Source organism: Pteropus vampyrus, unplaced genomic scaffold (assembly GCF_000151845.1).
Source record: "Pteropus vampyrus isolate Shadow unplaced genomic scaffold, Pvam_2.0 Scaffold33, whole genome shotgun sequence".
Taxonomy (NCBI): domain Eukaryota; kingdom Metazoa; phylum Chordata; class Mammalia; order Chiroptera; family Pteropodidae; genus Pteropus; species Pteropus vampyrus.
Window position 1 is genome coordinate 667,530 of NW_011888814.1, and position 7,489 is coordinate 675,018.

The 7,489-nt window shown below is 34.1% G+C and overlaps 1 pseudogene; it reads right to left on the bottom strand.

Annotated features, from left to right (window-relative positions):
- Window positions 1-3,552: 3,552 nt before the first annotated feature.
- LOC111737981 lies at window positions 3,553-3,671 on the bottom strand (annotated as a pseudogene).
- Between the last annotated feature and the right edge of the window lie 3,818 nt (window positions 3,672-7,489).

Consider the following 7,489-nt stretch of genomic DNA (forward strand, 5'->3'; position numbering starts at 1 on the left):
AATAATTGCAAAATTTGTCAGTATTGCATGTAAATAATTGTGGTAATTCTTTTACTGTAGTATAGATTCTACAAAATGTTAGCTTATATAGTTCTAGATTTCTATGGTGAAGTTTTTACAGTTATTTAGTAAACACTTGTATGTAAGAAAAAGAAAAGAAAAGTAATTTTATCAATGAAATATTAGCCTTATAACATTAGCAGAAAGTCCAGTTATTAGCATGTTTATTAGGAGATTAGATCAAATAATCTGCCTTCTCTCCCAGGGAGTACCAGGTCCCCTTTCACACTCCTTCCCCTAATATTCATTTATTCAGGAGAGAACTGGATCACTAGCCAGCTGTTTTAACTTCTCCCTCCCCAAATTATCACAGTTTGTAAAATAGTGATTCTCGAATTTTTTCATTTTACTCTCTTTTCTTTCTCTTGTTAAATATCAGTATGGCTATAGAGCTAATATTAATTGAAAATTTTATAATCTTTACAATCTTATTTTTTTTAATGTCCAAATTATCTCAAATTTAATTTTACCAGTGGAAGACAACTTAAACTTGCCTGTGTCCTTTCAACGTGACCTAACTTACTTTCTGCCACTAGGTGTCCCAAGCTCACTTTTTTCTTTCCTGGTTCCAGACAGAGTCTAACATTTCTTCAAGAAGCTCTCAGTCTTTTGTGGAGAAAGATCTGTATAGCAAATGGTACCAGGGTGACATTGCATATAAGAACTACCCAGTAGAAAGAGCTAAATAATCTGTATTTATATTTATATCTCTATATTATATCATGAAGTCATGTTGAAAATTCACATTTAAATTTAGTATTACAGGTTTTTAAAACCTTTTGTATGTGATATTCTCTTACTGTGAAAATCTTCATTCCTGATAATATTAAATATTTACATGTATGCTTTCTGCAGTCAAATATATAATTCTCTTACAGTTTATTTCCTAAAAATATATTCATGAAATATTTAGAGTCAAGTTATAGTTTAAAGGTCACTTATATAATTCCTTTGTCTATAGGTTGACAAGTTGATATGCAGTTAGCTTTATTTACATATTTTTTTGTATGTAATTTTACTAACCAGGTCTTTTACCACTGAGTTCATGTGTATTCTAAACTTTAGCCACTTCTCTTTCTACACAAAGTGATGACAAGGTGCAACACCTCAGCTCCACCCCCATCTCTTTCCCAAAAAATCCTGCTAATGGGTAATTGTGCCACTATTTTACAAATCCATTCTTGGGTAAGGTTGTAGTAAACCTGCCAAATATTTTCAGCTTATGTCTATAACCAAGATATTGTAGCTATGAACTATGCTTATGCATTTTCCTCTTCTTTCAACTGGCTATAGGAGATCCTGCATTAACATATAGTCATAAGATGAAGGGAGGCTGTTTGTGCAAAGTTTTGGGTGTCCAGGAAACCTACTCAACATCTGTCTTGTTCAGTCTAGTCTTGCTCATCCTCTGCTCTGAATGCATTACTTTTGTATTATTATGATTTGTTGGTGGATACATCCAATATTATGACTTGATGGATTTGACAGGACTCAGCTCACAATGGCCAGTTCCAGCTGCGTACATTTGGATCCCATAGTGAGCCGTAACATCTCTACCATGTCCCAGCATCATGCCAGGAGTTTGTCAAAAGACAAATAATTCTATGATGCAGAAGAAATGGCCTTGCTCCAGAAACTTAAAGATCTGTGTTATGATTCTCTGACTGGTACTTGCCATAGAATAAATAATAATATTTTTTTTCCATCACTGTTACCTATAATAACAGAATTTGCTACCTTGATCTTCTGCATGTCTTTCTCTGCTCTAGGTTCTACTTAAAGCTGGCAGTCTTTTGTTCATCCAACAAGCGAGAATAGTAGCTCAGTAATATGGTAACATCAAAACTCAAAGAAACCAAATGGACATTGTGTTTCCTTCTTTTTGGAAGAAGGTGCAAGATGAAATAATTTGTATTTTGTTTTGCTAAGAATATCCCATAAAAACCCTTGATCACCAGAATCCTACAAATGTAATAGTTGTGGAAGGCCCTAAAACACATAGATTTTATCCCCCACATGCTGAAATATTTGAATTCTACTGATGCCTTCTGCGTGCTAGCCAATTCTTAATCATCCTGCTCAATAAATATAATGCTACTAGTGAAATACATGAATGTGATATTCTGCAGAATGTCAGGATATTCCAGATATCTTTGGACAACATTATTATAGAAGGCAAGAGTGTTACTATAACCCTATAACTAAAAAGGAAATTTATATTATTGTCCATTTTGTGTGAATGTGAACAGTTTTGATTTTCATTTCTGATTAGAAGAGATCAAATTAATGAAATCAATGTTCACTTATTGTGTACCTGAGATCATATTTATCTGCTCTAGCAAATATATCACATCTCACATAGTGACTGAAATTTGGGTTATTACTTGATTGAACTGATGGTAGACTGTAGTTATTCTCCATGAATCATACAGTTTCTACAAAAGCTGGGCAGATGAACAGAACATAGATACAATGGGAAACATTCACCTACATCCTTTTTGATTCTTAACTATGGCACCAGTTTCCACCACATACTCGCCAGGTCATGATATTATTGTGACTTATTAGCCAAGTGGGTGCAATTCAGATGCTTCCAAACAGTCTTCCCTACTATGATAACTCTGATTTGTAATAGGCAGAATAATGGCTCCTTGGAGTTTCCCATGAATATATTGTTACTTGATTAAAGGGTTGCTAATTAGTTGATCTACATATAGGAGGATTATCCTGATTTATCTGGGTGGGCCCAATGTGATTACAAGGATCCTTAAAAATCAAAGAAGAGAGGAGAAGGACAATCAAAAAGATTGTTAAAAATCAAAGATCCTTAAAAATCAAAGAAGAGAGGAGAAGGACAATCAAAAAAAAATTTCTGAGTCTGAGATGAAGAAATTGGGCCATGAGCCAAGGAGCAGAGGGAGTCTCTAGAAAGTGGAAAAGACAAGAAAGTAGATTCTTCCCTAGAGACTCCAAAAGGTACACAGCCCTGCTGACATGTTGGTTTTAGCTCAGTGAGTCCTATTTCAGATTTCTGCCTACAAAACAAGAAATCTGAGTTTGGTTTAAGCTACTAAGTATCTGGTAAGTTGTTATAGGAGCAACAGGAAACTAATACAGATTTAGGGACCTGGATATTGGGTGCTGCCATAACAAACACCTAAAAATAGAGAAGTGACTTTGGAATTTGGCAGTGGGAAAATGTTAACAAATATTGGCTGCCACTCCATTCTTGCTGGTTCTTATACTCACTGATTATTGCAAAAAATTACTCTTCTCAACTTTTGATTGTTAAGCAGACTCCACTTGGCCTCTATTGTTTTACTTTATTTATTTATTTATTTATTTTTTAGGTGAGGCAACTCTTGATTGACCTCACAGATTGCAAGAACCTTGTCAGTTTACAATCCCTTATTTATCTATCTATTATCTATCTATCTATCTATCTATCTAGATATCTATCTATCTATCTAGATATTTATTTGTTTGTTTTCATGCCTACAGCACCTGATCTTCCTAGGTGGTCTCCCATCCAAGTACAAACCAGGCCCGACCCTGCTTAACTTCCAAGATCAGACGGGTTTGGGCTTGTTCAGGGTAGCATGGCCATAGACAACCTCTATTGTTTAATGGTCTCATTATTTTCCTTTCAGAAAGCCAGGTTTTCCAATAGTCATTCTTGTCATTACAGGGATACAACTGAGTTATTTAAAAGTGCTTCGATTCTTTTAAACTTCGTTAGGCAGAATGAGAGTAGCCTTTAATTTAGGGCTAATGTTGCCCCTTTACTAAGGCAATATCCTGCCATCATCCTGAGAGTTTACAAGATTTATTGTTGTGGCTGGTAGAAACATGAGCTATTCTAAGTTCTGTTTAAATCTTGAGGATTACTTAGCTTCGTTTCTTTTGGGTGGTTTTTCTCTCTCTGGAAATTTCTTCACACACATGTATTATGCTAACCATTACTCAAGTAAAGGTATGTGAGGGACCCTAGGCAGATTTGTGGAGACTTCTCTCTCACAATGGATCTCTATCCTCTCGGCATCTATTCTTGTGAATTCTTGCCACCTTGGCATCTCTGACCTCCCAACTCTCTCTCCTTATTCAGAGTGACTGCCAGACTCCACCTGGATCCCTTTGATACATCCTGGAAACTCTTTCCAGGCAATAAATTGGGAAAATATAAGACTTACTTTGTATCTCCCCTCTCAGGCGTAACAGTCTTTCTTGTCTGATGTTTAATGTACAAAAAACATTGTTATATATGTTTTGCTTATTAAAAAAAATGTTTTTAAGTAGAGAGGATAAATTGTATTCCTTTTGGTCATCTTGACCAAAAATAGAAATCAACATTTTTATTTTTAAAATTCTGTGTGTGTGTGTGTGTATATGTATTATTTTTTTTGTAGGCCAGGTAAGACTATGAGATTGATCCCAGTGAATGATCTTCATGATTTGAAAAAGGCTGATGAGATGACCACATAAGAGAGTGGATGCACTTTATTGACAAAGTCAAGAGGTGCACTTTCCATAAGTGATACATCAATATTTAAAATATTTTCTCACTGATATTTTTAACGGTGGCTAATTGGTCTCATTTTCTATAGGAATCAAATAGATGTGAAGCCTACAAGAATATTTCTTGACTCATATATTGGATATCAAACTGAAAGCAACAAGTAAGATAAACAAACAAAAAGTCATAGACACAGATAACAGCGGTTACAGGAGGAAAAGCAGAGTGGTAGGAAGGTAGGTACAAGGGTAAAGGGGTCAAATGTATGGTGATAGAAGGAGATTTGACTTTGGGGAGTGAACACACAATGCAATATACAGATGATGTATTATAAAATTGTACACTTGAAACCTATATAATTTTATTAACCAATGTCACTTCAATAAATATAATAAAACAAACAAATAGACAAATAAAAGAATATTGCTTGATCAATATAAAGAAAACAAAACAGAAAAACAAAATCTTAAACATCCGTTTGGTCAAAAAATCTAAGTTGCCACAACAGACTTTTTAACCTTTAATGCAATATCCATACCTATACCAATCCTGAGACCAAGAGCCTACTGATTGAACAAAATCTGGGTTCCTTGAGAGAAAAATACTGTCACTGCCACAAGTTAATACAAATAAAATCTTCCCAGATTTTCTAAAGGAATCTATAGCCATTAACAAGAATAAATATAAAATAGAAAAAAAAAATAGCCAGACTATTCAGAGATTACCAAACACTGACTTCGAATTGACATTAGTTCCTGGGGACACAAAAATGTTTTCCTAGCCTACAATTCAAATTCAAGACTTTAGCTGGTGAGGTGATATGTAGGCTAATCTCCACTCAAAGTAGGTCCTGTTGTTCCACCGACTAATGTTTTGGTTATATCCTAATTCTTAAATCTGTAATTGGAATAGGTACTTTTGCCAAAGACACAATTACCACACAGATCTCTAACCCTTAGGGTAAAGCTACTGTAGAAAGGGATAAATGGAATTATCCCAAACTTTATTTCCATACCAGGATAGAGAACCACAAGTAATAATCCGACCTGGAGGAAATTATAGAGATTAATGCTCTATCAAAGACTTGATAAAAGCATGAATGTTAAGACCTATCACATCCCCATTTAGCATACCAGTGTGTGTATGCAGTAATTGGGATGATCTTGCAGTATAACACTGAATTATCATAAACTCCATCAGATGGTCACTCAAAATTCAGCTTTTGTTTTTGGTGTGATATCTTTGCATGATGAAATCAACACACACCTAGTATGTTACTATAAATCTGAATAATAGGTTTTCTCCATCTTAACTTACAAAGTTAAGTTCCAAATTCATGCTTCTCCGCCCTGTTTTGTGATAATAGAGGTAGAACTCTGCAAACTACATTTCTCTTTTGTTAGCTTGCTTTATGCTCTATTCTGACAAAAGAGAGTGCCAATAGATACTGCATATCTGGAGGAGGATGAAGCAACATTATCTTCCTCCAGTTTTTATGGTTTTCAATGTGACAGCATGATCTCTGGCATGCTTTGGGTCCTGGAAGTATCTACCACAATAGTGGCATCTTTATGGTTCTGATGTTAATATCTCCCTGAGGGCTTTTTATTTTTTTAATTAATTTTTTTTTTTTTTTATCTTTACAGTGGCAAAAGACCTCTTAGAACAATGGGCACACTCTAGCAAATTTTTCTTTACCCTAGGTACTAGGCGGTATCTTATTTTGGCAGTAGTATTCTCTGAGAAACAATCTGAACCTCAGCCTTTCAGGGCCCTCCTTTTTATTCTTCATTTACTTTTCCCTTTGCTCTGGGTATCAAAGCCATTTTTTAAAGTTTCTACCTCTGCCATTACTTGGAGTGATTTTATATCTTTTTAAATAATTAACCAACTTTTATATAGTTAACAATTCTTTTTATTATATTTTTCCTATTCAATTTACTGGTCTGGGTTCTGCCTTCTAACTATTATCTGACTGATACAGAGCAACTGGGTAACACTGACTTCTTATAGTATCCATTAGTGCCACTTAGTGTTATTTTTGGTTCTCATTGTTCTAAGCACATGGTAATATTGCAGGCACATAGTAAAATGAAGGGAAAAGGAGAGAGTTAAAAATATATTTTCTATTGTCACACAAATATACAGAAAAAAAACACCTGCAAAAACTAGATTATAAAAAAAAAACAAACAAACGAATAATGTAGATCTTTAAGGGAAAGCATGAGTTAGAAATAAGAAAGACAAAAAAGAATGGGTACACCTAACGGGTGATGATTGAATCTAGCTAACTGAATGTGAATCTCTATATAGATTTGCCATCACTGAGTTAGAGTTTACAAATGCACGAGTGGTTTTCACACAGATGTCTCTCAGCACAGTCATAAATGCTTGTGACTATACTTTTAAAAGTGTTTTAGAGCTCTCAAACATATAAACAAATTTATTTAAATTTGCACTAAACTATATATACTAGTATATGACACTTTTTGTTGGACATTAGTGGAATATATGGAAAATGAAAACAGCTGTCATATGATAGTTGAGTATGTATAAGAATTAATGTTCATAGAATTTTAAGACACAATCATTCTCTCTTCTTTCACATACAAGTCCTACCATCATCATAACATAAAATTGGCAATTTGGGACTTAAGAGAAATAAAAAAGCAATATAAATATTTCCAGAAAATAAATTCATTTGCACGCTGACTCTCAAGTATCTGTAATGCTATCTATATTAAAGGAAAATGAGGTTAGTTGATGGCAATAATAGCATGTAGTATTTCATGAATATGTTTCATTTTTCAACATTAGGGCATAAAGTGATTCTCATCAGTATGAATAAATCTAATCATATGCTGTATATAATAAAAAATCATAACATTAGAGCTGTCTGATGATACAAAAAATGTG